This window comes from Cupressus sempervirens, chromosome 8 (assembly GCF_028749045.1).
Source record: "Cupressus sempervirens isolate cs-2001-9-10 chromosome 8, ASM2874904v1, whole genome shotgun sequence".
Lineage (NCBI taxonomy): Eukaryota > Viridiplantae > Streptophyta > Pinopsida > Cupressales > Cupressaceae > Cupressus > Cupressus sempervirens.
Window position 1 is genome coordinate 166,420,731 of NC_143125.1, and position 20,156 is coordinate 166,440,886.

Here is a 20,156-nt window from a genome sequence, read left to right on the forward strand (position 1 = left end):
TTAAAGATAGATACACCACAAATATTTGATATTAAGGAGAGAGACATATATATTTAAGAAACATTCATTTGAATCAATGGAAGATGATCTTGAGGGTGCATTTTCCAAAACCCATCATTGGTGTTGTGCATGTAGAGGATATAAGGGCTTATATCCACAAGAAGTATGAGATGATAGGACATGTAGACATTTAGAATGATCTCAAGAATATGTTGCATGAGGATAGAACCTTCAAGCAAGAATAACACCTTAAAACCCTTAATATGGTTCAAATAATAGAGTTTTATGAATTTTATGAGTTAGAATGGATTAAGATTGTGTTAAGCCATAGTCATGACTATTTCTTTTGGTTGGGAATCAACAATTGAATATCACAAAAGAAATCATTTACTTGGTAACTAGTTTTGACAATGTGGGTATTATACCCACCATGATGAAGCCAATAAAGAAAGATGTACATAAGAACACTAGTTCTAAGTGAGACAAAAGAGAAATGCACATTGTAGATATTATACAAAAAATGCAAGGTTGGTTTCCAAGATAATGGGTTGTAAGATGCGTTATAACAACATGCCCAATTTTTGCAAGTATCCTACATGAAACATACAAAATGGTTGTAGAACATGAGCATTATTATATATGTGAAATAATTAGGCTATAGTTACATGATAACATCATAAGGATTAAGCATGACAAGTCACAATCATTCAAGTTTGGATTCCTCATTCTATGTATATTCTTTTACATTATTCATAGTTTTTAGGTATGCATCCTAGTTCTTAGAAAGAACATGTACCTACTAATATTACAAATCATAGAATATTATAAAATATAAGAAAATAAATAATTGGTTAGTGGCATATTTGGTTTATTTAAGGTATTTCAAAGATAGATGAAACATATAAAGAAAATCCTCAAAGAAATAGGTGATAAATATGTTGGTTGACACACAAGTGAGTATACTAAGAGGGGGGTGAATCAATGTATCCTAGATAACTTTTACTTTTATCACTGGTCTTTCTTCATAGAAGTTTTCTATCTAGTGATAGCTATAACGTAATTAGTTAGGTTTAAGAAAAATAAATAAAGACAAACATAACATCATATAACACAATTATTTATCTCATGGAAACCTAGCTAGGGTGAAAACCACAATGTGTAAGAGAGTCTTCACAAAAATTTCACTCTCCTAAGTGCACTTGATCAAGATCTTATCTATGTTAGAAGATTACAAGGACACTATTAAGTGCCACCTATTCAAGAGATTTAGGTAAGACATGTGAGATTCTTGCCCAGTTAAAATAAGCCTAGTTAAAGGACTTGTGATCACAATCTAATGTGCCACCCTATTAGGGGATTTGATACAATGAATTTATTAAAGTCCACCATTGACCAGATTTATTGGTGTAGTGATTAGAAAAAAAAAATAGGAGTGAGATAAGAAGAATAGCTACTTTCTTATCTTGGATATATATCACTTTGATGCTCCTTAGACCTATCTGCAACTTTTCTCTACTCTCCCTTGGTTCTAGAACTCAAACATGATTGTTTAAATGCTTGGCTCCTCTAGTTACTACATGCTTTTTTCCTTGTGTTGATTGGGAACACTAGCTTATCCTCAACACACTCTATTCTTGACTTCTCAATGTCACCCTTCTCTCCTTGAGATTACAGTTAGCTCAACTTTGTGGCATTTTTTCTATTCATTATGAAATCTAACCTTTTTCCTTGAAACACCATTCTCTTATATAATCTTTACATGATCTACTCAACCCGAATCCATGAATTTAGATTTTCAATACTCAAGCCTATATCTAGCTTGAGTTATTATATCTATCTTGCACCATTATTTTTAGATGTACCTTGTAGGAATGGAAGTCATGGGATTTCTATAACTTTTATAGCTTGCTCTACTAGAAAGAAACTAAATTTGAATTCTTTTGTTTGTTCTTGATGTGAGAGAATCATCACCATTAAATGCAATGTTGAATGCATTTTTCCTACTTCATGATTTTCAGTCATTGGTATCTTGTCATTATCTTCCTCTTACTTTCATTGCTTAAATTTTCTTCATGACCACTAGTCGCACCCTCTTGCCTACATTCTTGACATTATTCTTCATACTTAGCATGACTTCATCTAAGCCAAGTTTCCCTTTTTCACTATCTATTCTTGTCTTGTCTTTCTCATTCTTGTGGTCACGCTTGTGACCTAGAGTCACACATATGTTCTCATAATGCCTCTCTGGTCTTGGATTCATACTAGTCAATGATCTACCTTTAACTTGACATCAATGACAACTTATTCGTAACTAGTTAGACTAGTATCTCCAATGGTTAGTACTTTAGACTTTTGACAGTTGTTCAAAAAAAATATGGAGAGATGATGTACTTTATGGTTGAAAATAACAATACTTGCATGGAGGTTATGGAGCCTAGAGTTCAATGGATTCCTTCCATGGGTTATGAGGTTGGCCCATTTATTGTGATACAACATGTTGAGGCTATTGATGCAGGAGCATCTTGGGTTTCCTTGTAATCGTACTCTTCTGTTCATTCTACTAGTTGTTGTTGAGTTCTAGTTACTGCCCAATGCCAATTTTTAGTTACTATCGAGTGCTAGTTTCTAGTTGTTGTCAGGTTTTAGTTATTGTTGAGTGCCAATTTCTAGTTGCTGTTGAATTCCAGTTACTACCAAGTGCCAATTTTCAGTTACTAATGAATGCCAGTTTCTAGTTGTTTCCAAGTTCCAATTATTGTCAAGTGCCAGTTTCTAGTTACTGTCGAGTGCCAGATTCCAATTGCTACTGAGTTTCAGTGTGTGTCGATTTATCTAGTGTGTTTCGAGTTATCTAGCATGTATCATGTGAGCGTGTTATTTTCTAATGCTTGGTTCCTTCTTTAGTCAAGTTGTTTGTGTTTGATTCTTAGTGAACCAACTTGCGTATGAGTGTTGACCATTTTGAGGTCATCCTTTCTATTATGTAATGTTCTAGAATCTTCTATAACCCATTTTAGAAGGTATAAATACAGTGCTTAGGCTTAGGTTAAAGGGGGTATAACTGAGAGGGTTTTGAAAAGGGGAATTCATATGTGTCTGGAAATGCAAATTGAAGTTGGATCGAGGATTTGGAAGTTGTATTTTGTATCTTTTGGTAATCTAGAAGGCCTTATAGTTGGGCATGTATACTAATTAATTGATGAATCAATAGCATATTTTGTTCTCTTTCTCCTTAGTGTTGTTCTCTATCATTTGTTTCCGTTGTGTTTACTCTACAAGGTGATTTGGATAGCTAGGTGTGCCTTTGGCCCTAGTTATTTTTTCCCCTCCTTGCATCATCTATACTATCATCAGATAAAGATCTTAATACTAAGAAATGGGGTACTTATAAAGAGAAATATGATAAGGTGTAGGAAGAGCTCACCGGGAATTCAAGAAAAAGAAAAAGAAAATACAAGATTGTAGAAAATATTGCTAAAAAGAAGGGGATATCTAAGAAAAAAGTGGTAGAAATAAGAAAGATGAGTGAGGTGGCCATGCAAGCTCAATCAGAAGCCTCTACTCTTGCAAGGATAGTTGAATTAAAAAGAGTTTATGAAGATGAGCCACTAGAAGTATTAGATTTTCTAATGATAGTGGTCACTAAACCTGAGGTAACCCAAGTATCTTAGAAGATTCACTAGGAAGACTCCTCTAGCAAAGGTAGAGGACAAGGAGGATGTAGCTCAAATTTATATAGTATCAGTGAGACCTTATGGGACTCCTAAAACCAAGGCTATGGCTAAGGGGCCTAATCCTAAGAAGAGTAAGGTGATTGAATCACCACTTGAGGATCTCATAGAAAAGAAATACAAAACTAAGGAAAAGAGAATGCAAGAAAAAAGTAAATGGAGGCCTAATATGAAGAAGATAATGTATAAAATTGAGAATTAGGGTTTGATTGATCAATTGAATAAGTACTATGCTAGGTATAATATTAAATATTAAAATATTTTGGCACACTTGGTCATTACATCAATTAAACTTCAAAATTGATTTGATTTAGATCAAAGGAAGTGTAATTAGTGACCTCTTTGAGAAACATGACATAAGGCAACAAAGGGCATTGGAAGAAGATTAGAGAATCAGAGACAAAATATTGCATTATTTTTGTTCATTAATTAACTATGATTAAATTTGCATACTTTTTAAAAAATTTAAGGGCAAGATGAGGTGTAACATGAGAATCATTCAAATCATGGCAAGAAACTATGAAGAGTTTAGAGAGGAAATTGAGAGACCCATCTCTCAAGTGTTGATGGAAATTAGTTAGAAGGGTGTATTTGCACTAGCACCTCAAGAAAAAGGAATCACCATTAAAGAGAAGACAATGCAACCTATTGAGAAAGGTAAAAATGAAATTTATGATGTTGATCAATTCTTTAGTATGACTCAACAACCAAGTTTCTTTGTTACTAGAGTTCCAATTGCTCTTGATGCATCTAAGGAAGAGTAAGAAAAAAATTCCTTCCTAGGAAACTTAATATACAATGAAGAGATTAGAGAGATAATTCTTAAAGGTCAAGATATAGTTGAGGAGGACGAAGAAGAGCATGCAAAGAAGGAAAAAGAGAAAGGAGACGGTGTGACTAAGGTAGAAATAAAGTAAGTGATTAATGAAGGTAAACCTTCAGTAATCATACTTGATGAGGCACTCAATGATATTGATCAATTGGTTTCTACATCTCCTAATATTGATGAGCCTAGTGTCCCTACTGATAAGGGTACTATATCTAATAAGGAAGAAGTGACAAAGGAATGGAAAGTATTTTACATAATCTCATTACTTCAGAGAAGATTGAATCAAAGTTATTGTTGGAAAGTTATCTTAGTAAGGCACTCACTAGTGTAGAGAAAGGAAAAGATATTGGGACATATGATGAATTAATGGAGATATATTTGATGGTTTTTGGGGAATCTAAGAAAAGGTCAGAGATGAAGAATGAAAATAAGATAAGGGTGCTAACTAGAACACTAAATAGCATGAGCCAGATATTACCCATTACTTTTAATTTTCAAAGAAACAAAGATGTGAATAACTTGTATAAATTACTTAGTGACTTTAGACAAACATTTTTAGTTACTTGAAGTAGGAAGCTGAAACAACAGAAAGAAAGGAATACAAGGCAAAACAATTTGAAGGTAGATTTTGCAAAAATTTTGAGGCTTGTATAGATACATTTTCCTAGATGTAACTTTTTTTCTAAATGTATATATACTAAAGAATTTTTGGCACTTCATTGCTATTGATGTCAAAGGGGGAGCATTAGATTGAAAAATGATATGCATGTATAATTCATGTTGCAAGAGGGAGTATTGAAAGGTCATGCATTAAGAGATTTTTGTGTTTGGCATTGGACACTTTGTCATTTTTGATCAATTATTTCCATTGATTTCAAAGGGGAAGGATTTTTACAAGTAACAGCTAGGTGAGTGACCATATATTTTCATAGATGGAAACATATCTCATTGGGATGATTTCTTTTGATGGAAATTGATTTTGGTATGATATGAATGTGAAAAATGCCTAAGTATAGGAAAGGAATGTAGTATAGAGAAGGAAAATTTTAGTTAATGATGTAAGACTTATCAAATAAGGCTATAACTTTGGGAGGTTGATATTTAATGTATATGAACTACTATTATGATTGCTAATGTTATTATGCAGTAAAAAGTGAGTTTGGTGGTGTGAAATAGAACGAGTCCAAAATGATAATGGTTCAAGACCACTTATGGAGATCAAGTATTTTGGCTTAGAAATTTGAGTTGCCTTGTCAATTCAATATCTTAACAATAGTGGGATGAGATTCAGGGACTTAAATCTTGGATAACATAGTTTGATGTTATGTTTTTGTTTGTGTATGGACACGTTTTGTGCAATGTTAGTGAAGTTGTCAAAATAAGGGATTATAAGGGTATAATAAAAATTTCTTTTGTTATGCGATGATATGCATATGTTGTATAATGTTAATGCATGATCCTTGATGTCAAATCAACAAAGATGAATGCTTCATTTTAGACTAATCTGGCATTTTGATATTGTATATCTTTGACTATGCTTGTAACATTCACCATTATTCATTTATTATTTTAGAGTTGATATGAATAAGTAATGGAAATGCTTTGAAATTAGACAAGATAAGATACATACCTCAAAATAGAACCAATTTTGAAATACTTGTTTTTTGATGCCTGTGCACAATTTCTAGAAATTCTACAACCTGTTTCTGTCTAGAAATGTTGAGACGGATAAAACCCAGAAAACTTTTATCCTTCTAAGGGTAGGTCGACCTTGACCTAGATAGTAGGGCACAATCTTACCCTAGGGAAAAATCTTACCTTGGGGCACAATTGTGGCCCAAAAATTTGAACTTGACATGTACTACTTTGATGAAAATTATGTTCATATATCTCGAAATTTTTTTGAAAAGGGTATCCAAATTTGTACTCGGATTCTCAAAACAACACCTACATATATCTAAAAATAGGGTTTTTTGGTGGCTCTATAAGGTATTTCCTTAGTCAAACCCTCATTTTGGTGATTTTGACCTTCATGAATAGCTAGATATAATAGAATATGTGTGTGTATTGAATGTGTAATGCCAAGATCTAATCCACTAGGTTGAAACTCTAGCATGAATATGTATGAGAAAGAAATGCATAAACGTGAATAAGATAAGAAATAATACCAAGCCCCCAAGGCTAAAGTACTCCTACCAAACTCATAATCTGTAATTGTTACCCCATGCTTGTATCTTTGGATGCTTGAATATTGATAATGGTGGATCAAGGAAGATTGAATCTCTCTTACTCCAAATAGATGTTCACAATGTGTGTTCATAAAAATGCTTGATATTCATAATAGCTTGATCTTCTATATCATTCTATTGCAATATTGTATCTTCATAGCATCATCTTGTTCTCTTGTTATCTCTTGATTCTAGTTGTATATGGATGCAAATGATATAATTTATATAGAGGCTTCAAGGTGAGGCTCCTAGAGTAATGTGAGGACCCATAATTTAAATTTTACTTTAGATTATGATCCAATCACAATAACCACATAAGGAGGGAAAATAATTAAATGAATATCAAATTAAAAGCCTTCGACATTCGGATCTGAAATCTCGACATTGATTTCAGCGCCCTCTGGGACCAAAATTTGAAAAGGGGGATCAAATCCCGAAGAAGGTTAAGGATGACCTTGACCCTAACCTAGTTTAGGGATGACCTCAACCTTTCCCTAGGTTAGGGTAAACCTAGTTGACCTTTCCCTAGGTTAGGGTCGACCTAAGGGTCCAAACTCATCCAGAGTAGAAAACAAAAGGTCTCAAGGATGCCCAAAAACTGAGAAATGATATCAGAATAGGATTAAATGCTAAGAATAGGCACAAAATCCTATAATGAATATAATTAAGGCTTGAAGTACCTATGCCTAAGTCCTACCTAGAAAATAGAGCCATAGAGGAGGGAAATTAAGGAGAATTTTCAAGATCCTGACCCTAATTTCAATTAGAACGAAGGAAACAAGTGCAAAATGTGTCCTAAATGAAAATCTAATATGATAAATATAATAAAAGAGGGTGCTAAACCTAACAATATGGAAATTTTTCCATTTTAAGATGATACAAGTTCTTACTTTCATTGTAATACTTTCTTTGTATTGGATAGTGAGTCTAGAAGGTGGCTTTGTTACAAGCTAAGGCTCGTTTTACACCAAAAGATCAACATGTCAATGCCCAATAAAATCACTAGACTTATAGAACACATGAGGTAGTTAAGTGATGAGACAAATCTCAAAGGAGAATATTGGCACTTAGTCCAAAAATCTCCCTCTCAATGTTACTTGAGGAGATTCAGACACGTGACCAAGCTTAAATACTGCTTGTTACAAGTTAGGGTTATTGTTACACCAAAAGATCAGCATGTCAAAGCCCAAGACAACCACTAGACTTATAGAACATAGGAGGAAGTTAAGCCATGTAATGAATCTTGATAGGGAACATTGGTTGTTATTTCAATGGGCATTAACCTTCACTCTCAAGTAGTGAGCTCTCTTTTTGTTCTCTCATATCCTAACAAGGTTACAAACCTTTAATAGGGTCTTACCTCCTAACAAGGACACATAATAATTGTAATGTATCAACTCCTAAAAATTTTAGGTCCTCAAACTAGGAAATTTTCATATTAGTACATCATCTTGCAGGTTAAATCCCCACTAAGGTTTTCCCTTGACTAAGTTTTCCTCAAGAAACAAATCATGGTGTTATGAGCTCTATTGTTGTGTATGTTCTATTTTCATGCTTTATCATTTCAGTGATTGTATGGTTGGCATTAGAATAATTAATTTATGTAAAAGTGTTGCAATATTGATTCACTCTCCCCTCTTAGTGTTTCTTGATCCTAACATCTTTTTCCCTACCTACCTGTAAAGTTTGACCCCAACATTAGGGTGCTACATTACTTGTCTTAGGTATCTTTCTAAAACTAGTGATACTAACTATAAAAAGTTCACTTTTAGACATAACATCTCACCATTTCAAATGAATATGAATCACATTAGTGACCTCTAAAAATGATAAATTATGAACCCCATTTCCTAATCACATTCTAATTTTGGTTTTTGGTGACCTAGGATGAGGATTTTATTGCAAGGTATTATTTGCCATAATTTGGGTTTTGCTTTCCTAATTTTTTAAGTTTGATTTCTTTCCTTCTTTTATCTATCATATTACTTCTTGTTACTTGGTGTTTTTAATAGGTTGAGCTTAGTGGTTTTCCAATGTTGATTTATCTTTTCTTTGGCTATTTTTTCTTTAATTTTTTTATCAAATCCCTAAGTATTGACTCTATCCTTCCTCACTATTAGGTCATGACTATTAGGTCATGACTATTAGGACTCTCTTTCATTTTACCCACTAGCAATAATATAGAGAAATATCATCAAAGATCTTAGATAGTTATCCCAATGGTGGATAAGACAAAAAAAGATATCTGACCTAGTGATTGTCAAATACAAGAAGTAGACTTAGGTATATAGACTAGGGATTGAGAAAAGAAGTATTTTTAATTAGAAAAATATTCCATTTTAAAAAGGATTCAAAAATACGATCCAACGAAGGAGGATCTAAAAGTGTAGATTAATCAATTGAAAACCTATGTCAAACACTTGGTCCTATTGGCACAATAACAACCTCCATGTAAGCCTATAAGCTTTTCCTTCAAAAGGTAACATATTATAGGATCTAGATGGTTTCTTTATGGTTGTATACAATCGAAAGAATACCTCAAATTTTTACTCAAGGAGGTGATAAAGAAATAAACTAAAATTTATAATCCCATTGATGACGAGTTGAGTTATTTATTGAAGTTTTTGTTCGGGTAGTATGGTTTAGTATGTATTCATGAGATTATATTAATGTGAGAGGATTACATCCTAGTTTTGGGAAAAATAAATTCTATTATTAAAAATTAATTTCTCTAGGTTATGGTTGTACAAACAAAGAAAATAAATATATTCCTCAAGAATGGTTGAAGGAAATTATAGTGATTATATCAACCTTGAAGAGATCAAAGGACGATATATTACAAACTTATGACAATACCAAAAAAGGTTTTGGGAAGAATTCAAGACTTTATTAGAGCACTCTTGTGGTCATTTTTGGGAAACCATTTTGAAGGTGCAAACAAAAAAACATAGTCTAATAATCAAGGACAAATTACATAAAAAATGCAATCATGACTCAATGGATGATGTGGTGGTTTTTAAAGAGAAAAAATGTTTTAAGCATAGGATTCAATCAAAAGTTTTCAAAATAGTTTGAAAGGTCATTTTCTATCCATTAACATTATGTTCTCATTAATATATGGTTCATTTTGTTTCTTAGAATCCTTCTATTTTTCAATACCTAAAGGAGATGATACCATCATTATATTCTCCATCCCTTAGAAGATTGGCATTTACGTTGAAATTACTTTTCTCTTGATTCTCATTATTTTCACTTTTATTAATCAAATTCTTTGCCTTGCTAGGATGATGGTTTGATAAAAAGTAGGGATAAACATCTACTCTATGGTACCATAAATTTTTTCTCAAAGTTGAAGAAGTATCTATTGGTGTAAAATGTATGCAATATTAGAATAAATTCTTATATTGCCTTTTTGAAAGTTATGCTAGGTGTTGGCTCCTAATTTAACAGTTTTGAAAATAACCAAGAAACCAGACAAATGCATCTAAGGCTAGCAACTTCCTATGACATATACACTAGACTGCAGCCTTGGGCCAACTATAAGGCATAACTCCTTCTTCACTAGGCAGGTGGACCTCAGATTCAATTGATATTGTACCAGTGCAAAACATATCCATGAATCTATTTACTACAGATGAAAACCCCTTATTTCTCCTAATAACTCATGCAATAATAAAGAAGTGCAATAGCTAAATGCAAATCTATGAAATCCATAAGTTGAGTGAGGGTTAATTCCTTTCAGCCCATTATAAGACATGAAAAACTAAAATTATTTGAATAAAAGATTTTGAATTCAACAAAACCCCTAATATGCAGCAATAATACTAAAATTATCCTGTAGCTAACCAATGCCTAATCCATTGGGAAAATTCATGAATCAAATGCATACATATGGATATCTGATACTTATGTATATATTTAGATATATGACCATCTATTTACCTTGTAAACAAATATCTCTGCTCAATCCAAACCTCATTCTTACATGATATCCTTCTCAAGAAACCTGCAACCCTATTGATTCACTAAAGCATTTACATAACTACTTGAGTCATAAGCAACAATAAAACAACATACAGTCTTAAGGGGCTGCAACTATGACCTAAGCTCTTTGTTCAAAGATCATAAAACATTGAAAATTCATTAAGACTGGAGACAAGAATCAGAATGAAACTAATGAAATCCTTGCTCCTTTGCATTTAGCAGATCTGAACTGGTTGTATTTATCTTCCTACTGATGTTCATACAAGAGAATCCTGCTGAAAATTATAGTATCACAGTATGGGAACACATCAAAACTGGATCCAAAACCTGGTATCATAGAAGTGAGTGATTTTTTCTTCAAAAATTGGAACCAACTAGTTTCTCAGTGACAAAAACTAGAGCCCTTACAATGAGGAAAAGAAAAGAAGATATAGGAGAAGAGTTAATTCCTAGATCTAATCAAAACATGACATCTGTCCACTTGGAAAACTTTCTCAATAGGTTAAAAACAACTCTCTAATCTCTCCCCTCAACTAGTGAATCAAATCTTCATCATTAGGCCTCTACAATAGCACAAAATATCTAAGATATTTGAAGAATAACTTATTTTTATTCCTGATCTGGAACGGAAAAATTTGGTTAAAAATGAACTCAAGAAGGGTAAAAATATTTCTATAATTCATTTTAAGCTTCAAAAAACATCAATATATGTTCCCCAACTGATTCTGACATCCCATGATGAATTTTGCCCCTTTTACTGAGGAATCCCCAAAAATTACAAAATTTCTTTTAGACTGAACTAGTGAAGACCTGTGCATAATTTGATCCCAAATATAGAAAATTCAACTTCTCCCGGTTCCAACGGTATATGATAAGGCATATCTCAAACAAAAAATGCCCCCCTAGTAGCAGTTTGAAAAAATTAGGTCTAGACTATGAACAGGCATTAAAATTCTAAAAAAAATTACATAGTTGAACTATATAAACTCTTTAAATTTATTCAAATTTAAAATTTGAACAAATCATGTGTTCAAGTCATCTTTGAACTTTATTTTATATTCATTTCCATCTCTGCCTCTGCCACTTGTCAACTCCTGATTTGCCCTGCAACATTTGAAACATGTTTAATTAATTAATTCCCTTAATTCCCTCCCTGTAGCATTGGAGGCATGCTAATTTCTCTTTACATTCATATGATGAATTTATTAATCTTTTAATTAATATTTTCCTATCCCATAGCCTCGAGAACCTTCATTTTTCCATTTACGCCTATACGCTTTCCATGAAACGTAACACCGGGAACCTTGAAGAATTCCTTTATGTGTATATGGGCTTGCCTTTCCTGTAGCATTGGGGCATCTAAAAATTTCTCCTCTACTCTTACGATCTAGTCCTCTTTACGTTCTTTCGACCCCAAGCATAGCACCGCAAGACTATAAAATTTGTTCCCCGACCATATAGGGTGGTCATAGGACCGACAAGCTTCTCATATTAACTTTTGCTCATACGCGCTACTTGAACACCAAAGCATCATAATGCCTCTTCATCCTCCTTACGCTCACACATAAGCCACTATTTGAAAGAGTCAAAATTCATTGACCTCGAGCCCCACGGGCCCCTCCAAGCATGGATCGGCCCTAAGAAATGTGTGTCTTTTAAGAAACTTACATTCTGTGTGGATTTGCATTTAAAAAATAGAATGTGCCCATACAAAGGCCATGTGGGACTAAAGTCCTCTTGATCCTTCCGACGCGATTTCTTCTTACACGAGGCTCTGTTCTTTGATCTTTGACATGTGGCTAGTTTCATGCCACTTCCCCTATTGTCTCCTCACTCTCACCATCGTGGAGGTCTCCCTATATATACTGCTACAATTTTTCTTCAAAGAATTGGAGCTGCTCTACTCTCACGTTTCTTGCTCCGACAACGATGGGCTCTGTTAGTTGGCTTCCTCTATTTTTAGCTTTTTACGTGGGTTCTTCTCTTTTTTGATTCCACGTGGGTACCTTGCTTTAGGACTGCGACTTCCATGTTGTTCCTTGAACCAGCATAATCTCTATTTGCTATGGGCATTGGCTTCTATCAATCGCTTGGATTCTCCTGTTGTGTGGTGTCTTTCATTCCTGACTTGCTGACGCTACATTCTTTGTAATCTCCCTGTGCAGGCTTTTTCCATTTTATGAGTTTATCTGCTATTCTACTTTGGTGGGAGTTCCTTCCCCTGTGTGAGCTTTTTTTCGTTATTTCCTTTCATGTGCGCTCTTTTCTTGGTTGCGGTCTTCTCACAACGTGGACTTCTTCTAGTGTAGGAGTCTCCTTTTTTTAAAAAAATTTGTTGCCTCTAACAAATGTGTGAGGCTCTCCTTTTTTTCACATGTGGAGTCTTTGTTTCTTAGCTGCCAGCTACTCTGCTTAAAACTATGGAACCTTCATTCTTGTGCATGTGCTCCTTTCTTGCTGCAAGGTCTTTATGGCTTTAGTTGGCAGCTTCTCTATTTCTTACTGCCTTGTTTATTGGCATGAGCTTCTTTTAAAAAGTATGGGTTTTCTTGATGTGCTTGCACAGTGAGCATAGTATTGAGCAAAAGAACACCTTGCGTAACCCATCTCTCCAAGTTTCCATGTGAAGGGTTGGATCTCTTTAAATATATTTACTAAGCTTGGAGGTATTTCGATACCACTTGGAATAGAGAAGCAAAGCTCCATTGCTTGGCCTAGACCATGGTAAGGATCTTGACCAATAATGACAACCTTCATTTTGTCAAATAGGCATGAGTTCAGGGCATTGAATACACGATCAGGAGGTGGATAACTAGGAATACTTCCTCTAGATTCCTATGTCACAAATTCTGAAAACTTTTGCATGTACATTTTTTGAAATTCATTTGGAAGTGCATCCAACTAGGACTCTTCAATGATAAGATATTCTACATTGGAAAAGGCATTCTTTTTTTTCTTTACATGAACAACTCTCTCTTCACAAATCTTGTGTATGCACTTGGCTCTCACTAGTAATTTGTTCATTTCCATTCATATAATTTGCTCAGAATTCAATTGCAGTTGAGCACTGGCAATAGCTTCTTTTGACTTTTGGCTACAATTATCTCCAAAATTGGAGAAGGAAGAAGATTGGACTCTTGCCTCATCATTTTCTGAAGCATGGCGGATTTGGTCTTTGCTGAAAGAGTTTGCTCATATAATGTCTAATGTAGCCTGAAGAGCACATAATATGAATCATTGCCATAGAAAATCTTAGCATCTTTTTGTGCCCCGTTGTTTGAACTAGATGGCACATGCTTTTGCAAAAGGTTTGTCCATTAAGTGCCCCATCCTTTATCTAGAATTCATTATTAAACAATTCACTCATCTTATTAATCTAGCACAAATTAGTCAGGCCCCAAAATGGGTCTGGCTATAAAAAAAATTCGTTCTCAAACAACTAAATCCTCAAACTGGCCCATTAACCTTTTCAATATTCACTAGAATTGATTTTGAGCATTAATTTATCATTAAAATCTCATTCTATCATTTATTGCAGACTATCAAATTTGCGTCAAGAGGTCCTTTGACTAGCCTTGAAAACTGACCTGAACAGATAATTAAGCTCTGAAAACTGACACACTGACTCTTTGTTCTACACTCTTGCATCCTATTGAATCTTGTCTCATGAGAAATTTGGGGTCAAAAGATATTCGCGGTCAAAGTTGCCCCCAAAGAATTGCCTACAAGAAAACATGTCAAAAAACACAAACTCATTCGGAATTGGCTTCAAAAACTGGGCAAAGTAACACTTGGGAAAATGAAAACTGGGGCATTGATTCTCTGTCATGAGGCGAGCATGAATCTATGATTTGTGCTCATGATGAATAATAGGACGCAAATGGCAAGAAGTCAAAGTAGGATATTTGGAATTAGCAGATTAAAAGCACTGACAAAAAACATTTTTTGCGAATGGAATTGACCTGGAAAAATGTGCAGATAGATTCGTCATGACTTGAAAACTAGCACACTTGAAGTATTTTCAGAGGACAGCATAGCAATACAATCCATTTGGCCTCACCTATCACAGATTTCAATATATAGCATCACGAACAGGGGTACCAAACAATTTGCAAATACTGACACCAGTAAAAAGATAGAAATTGGGTTTGGAATTGCATTTGAAAACTGATCAAATGGATTCGTCAAGAGTTGAAACTTGAAACATAACAAGTCTCTAACATCTATAACACAACATGAAAGGAATTTTCACATTTTGATCAACTGGGTCAAAATTATAACACCTCAAATAAGGCTTCCTAGAATTATGTACAATGTGCATCAGCATGAAAACAGTAAACTACCATCTTTAAGGGATTCAAAACCTAGTCAAATAGATGCAAAATGACTCAAAATCTGAAACATAGGTTCTTAGGTATGGAAACTAGACAATCTTAAAGTAGTGAATCATGAAATGATACTGGGTGCGAGATATTCGAATGCAAACATGCCCTCGTATCGCTGTTTGACACTTAGGCTAAAAATACAGATTTGGAATTTGCTCAAAACGGGATCTTACAGAATAGCTTAGAATGTCAATTTAACTTCATGGAAATGCAGATTTGGAATTTGCTCAAAACGGGATCTTACAGAATAGCTTAGAATGTCAATTTAACTTCATGGAACACTTAGATGCATTGAATGGAGGGTGTTAGAAACATTAAACACCTTAGGGGCCTCAAAGTTACAACCAAGTACATAGGCATCAAAAGCATTTATAGGGCTCAAATTTCTCAATGGTACTCAAAATTGACCATGCAATTTTTAGTCCCAATAGTGTCTCTATCTGGGGATGCATGTCCCTTGTAGGCATGGCAAGATTTTAGATCTCTGGGAGAAGCAGACCACACACCTAACAACAAAAACTCTCGAACAACTTTATTGAAAGCAGGGAAACAACTACCTCTATGTACAAGTGATGGCCCGGGTCACCGAAAAGTTTCAAAATTCCTTACCTCTATCATACACTTGATTTTCATTTACATTCTCTTGAGGTAAATTCAAATTCTCACTTACATTAGTTTCACCACATACATCAGATTTTCTCATTAACAGGTCAGGTGAAACAAAATTGTTATCATTACTTCCATAGTGCATATAAAAATCAAACATACTTTCTTCATCTTGCTCACTATGAAAAAATGAATCAACGTGATCATAACAAATGACATCAAACTGAAACTGATCACTACTATCTGATCCATGGATTCCTTCAACCGAAAACACAAAATTTTTGTATTCTACTACATTCAACAAGTTACATGGATCAAATTGTAACTCACCTTGTGCCTCCATATATGAAGAGTATGGAAAATCTGCTTTCTCCTCACTTGCAACATTAGTACACCATAAATTAGACTGAACAAACACTACATTTTCTTCATATTTCAGCAAATGATTAGATCTCAAACCACAAGAATTATCATGAAATTGCATTCTAACAATGTGTTGATCCATATCAATTTCTTCCTCAAATAACTCACTAGGATAAACTATTTCATTACTATTTCTTTCCTCATCACATGAGCTATCTAAATTTATCTCATCTTTATGAAAACAAGAAAATAATGAATCAGCAACAAACCTAGTCTCTACATCTTCATTCTCAACATAGAAGTCATCATGTGCATTGATACATGAATTACCATCACATACACCTCCCAAACTCGACATAGCATATTCTGAAACTATATCCTCTTCAGCATCAAATCAGGGGAAATGACTTCATCATATGGAAATGCAAAACATGGCAAAACACAAGCATCCTTAGACAGATTAGCATACCTTTCAAAATCATGAGCCAACCAATCAGAAATCTCATCAACACTTAACAAGATTTCACTACTAGTTTCTTCTCCTTGGCTGAGATCATTATCTGGATGGCTTGGCACATTTGTAACAGTAGATTTCTTAGTAATAGAGCATGAAAAATCAAAATTATGATCATCCCATACATCTTCCTTTTCAGACAATATCTCAACAACTGGCATTGTAACACATTCACATTCATCACTAAAAAGAAGACGATTACTACTATCACAATGTTCCTCTTCTTTATATTCATTATCATAAGAAGATGAATCCACATTATGCATATTATCAGACTGCTAATTACTATCCTCTAATTCATAAAGCTGAGACTCTTCATTTTCCATATCACTTTCAATAGACTCATTACATTCACTGATATTAGACTCATTAGCCTTTAAAGAAATTTCATTTTCTATGATAATATCTTGGAATTTAATGATCTTTTGGAATCTTAACTTACCTAGCCAATCAATCGAATGTGGCATAAAAATTTCTAAGAGCAACATTGGCCATGAAGACTTTTCTGGTCTACCAAGCTCATCAAGATTCATGACTTTGTGTTTAAACTTCGTGTAAGTTTGGAATCCATCAAGATCCTTAATATAACCAATTGCATTTTTGAAGATAAAGACCATATGATCATGATTTTCTCTTTCTAATCTAGCAATCTTCCTACGAAGACGTTCTAACTCATATTGAGATCCAGACTCAGAATCCATCTCTTTAAACTTTAAATTTCCTACCTCTTTTTCTTAGTGCTGAAACACTGGATGGAGGCAACCATTTCTACCATTCAATTTTCACGAAATGCACATACATGAAAATTGAAAATACCTTTATGTATTGCTGTATAAAACCTTTGATCTGCTGACTAGCCTGGTGCTAACATGAAATCCTTCACACCACTGATCGAATCCTTTGTAGAGTCACCATCTCCTTGAGGAGAAACTAAATGAAATAACAGCTGTGATTCACCTTTTGAAATGAATTACATCAACAGATACAAATAGCCACATAAACCCTTAATTAAGAAACTTATAATTTCTCTTTCCCAAGAAACTAGATTTGCCCACAAATACTGAAAGCCTTTGATATTAAAACAAATCATGCACTGGTATAGAGATTTAATTTAGAGTCACCACTCACACTTAGTGAGAAAAGATTTGAAACAATTTTACCACTTGTACTTTCTGAACCAGACTTTCAATATGAAAAACTTTCAGATCCTCAAACATTTTGAAAAGAGAACAAGATACTCTTCATTTTTAGATTTTGGACTCTAATTTTTACAACAGCAACTAACAAAATTGGATTGATTGAAGGTACACTCATTTCTCAACACAATTTACATCCAACTCAAGAACTATTGTTGTAAGAGAATAAAGCTTACTGGGGAACATGAAAATACAGTAAGGAAATGGATTGAACACATCAACTTACTTCTGTATGAAAACTTTCTCCATGTCATTCCTTCTGTTGTGTTGAATCCCTTTAAATTCTCAAGGTTGGTCTATCATGAATCTCAAGACAACTCCCCAGCAGAGTCGCCATTTTATTGGCTCCTGATTTAACAATTTTTAAAATGACCAAGAAACCAGACAAATGCATCTAAGGCTAGCAACTTCCTATGACAGATACACTAGACTGCAGTCTTGGGCCAACTATAAGGCATAACTGGGCCAACTATAAGGCATAACTCCTTCTTCACTTCAGGCTCTGCTAGACCTAGGTGGGTGGACCTCAAATTTAATTGACATCGTACTAGTGCAAAACATATCCATGAATCTATTTACTACAGATGAAAACCACTTATTTCTCCTAATAACTCATGCAATAACAAAGAGGTGCAGTAGCTAAATGCAAATCTATGAAATCCATAAGTTGAGTGAGGGTTAATTCCTTTCAGCCCACTATAAAACATGAAAAACTAAAATTATTTGAATAAAATATTTTGAATTCAACAAAACCCCTAATATGTAGCAATAAGACTATAATGATCCTGTAGTTGACTAGTGCCTAATCCATTAGGAAAATCCATGAATCAAATGCATACATATGGATATCTGATACTTATGTATATATTTAGATATACGATCTATCTATTTACCTTGTAAATAAACATCTGTGCTCAATCCAAACCTCATTCTTACATGATATCCTTCTCAACAAACCTACAACCCTATTGATTCACTGAAGCATTTACATAACTGCTTGAGTCATAAGCAACAATAAAACAACATATAGCCTTAAGGAGCTGCAACTATGAGCTAAGCTCTTTGTTGAAAGATCATAAAACATTGAAAATTCATTAAGACTGGAGACAAAAATTAGAATAAAACTAATGAAATCCTTGCTCCTTTGTATTCATTTCCTTGAAACAATACAATCAAATGCATGAAATTAAAACATGAAACACCCTAGCAGATCTAAACTTGTTGTATTTATCTTCCTACTACTATTCATACAAGAGAATCCTGCTGAAAATTATGGTATCACAGTATGGGAACACATCAAAACTAGATCCAAAACCTGGTACCATAGCAGTGAGTGGTTTTTTCTCCAAAAATTGAAACCAACTAGTTTCTTAGTGACAAAAACTGGAACCCTTACAATGAGGAAAAGAGAAGAAGATATAAGAGAAGAGTTAATTCGCAGATCTAATCAAAACATGACATCTATCCACTTGGAAAACCATCTCAACAGGTTAAAAATAACTCTCTAATCTGTCCCCTCAACTGGTGAATCAAATCTTCATCATTAGGCCTCTACAATAGCACAAAATATTTGAGATATTTGAAGAAGAATTGATTTTTATTTCTGATCTATAATGGCAAAATTTGGTTAAAAATGAACTCAAGAAGGGTAAAATCATTTCCAGAATTCATTTTAAGCTTCAAAAAACATCAATTTATGTTCCCCAACTGATTCTAACATCCCATGATGAATGCTGCCCCTTTTACTGAGAATGCCCCCAAAATTACAAAATTTCTTTTAGATTAAACTAGTGAAGACCTATGCATAATCTAGTCCCAAATATAGAAAATTCAGCTTCTTCCAGTTCCAACGATATATGATAAGGCATATCTCAGACAAAAAATGCCCCCTTGGTAGTAGTTTGAAAAAATCAGGTCTGGACTATGAACAGGCATTAAAATTCAAAAAAAAAATTAAAAAATTTACATAGTTGAACTATATAAACTCTTTAAATTTATTCAAATTTAAAATTTGAACAAATCATGCATTCAAGTCATCTTTGAACTTTATTTTATATTCATCTCCATCTCTTCCCCTGCCACTTGTCAACTCCTAGTTTGCCCTACAACATTTGAAACATTTTTAATTAATTAATATTTTAATATTAATTATTTTCCTTAATTCCCTTCCCGTAGCACCGAAGGCATGCTAATTTCTCTTTATGTTTATACGGGGAATGTATTAATCTTTTAATTAATATTTTCCTATCCCGTAGCCCCGGGAACCTTCATTTTTCCATTTACGCCTATACGCCTTCCATGAAACGTAACACTGGGAACC

The 20,156-nt window shown here is 33.9% G+C and overlaps 1 pseudogene; it reads right to left on the minus strand.

The window, feature by feature from the left end:
- Positions 1–13,264: 13,264 nt before the first annotated feature.
- LOC149542075 (uracil-DNA glycosylase, mitochondrial-like) lies at positions 13,265–17,341 on the minus strand (annotated as a pseudogene).
- Between the last annotated feature and the right edge of the window lie 2,815 nt (positions 17,342–20,156).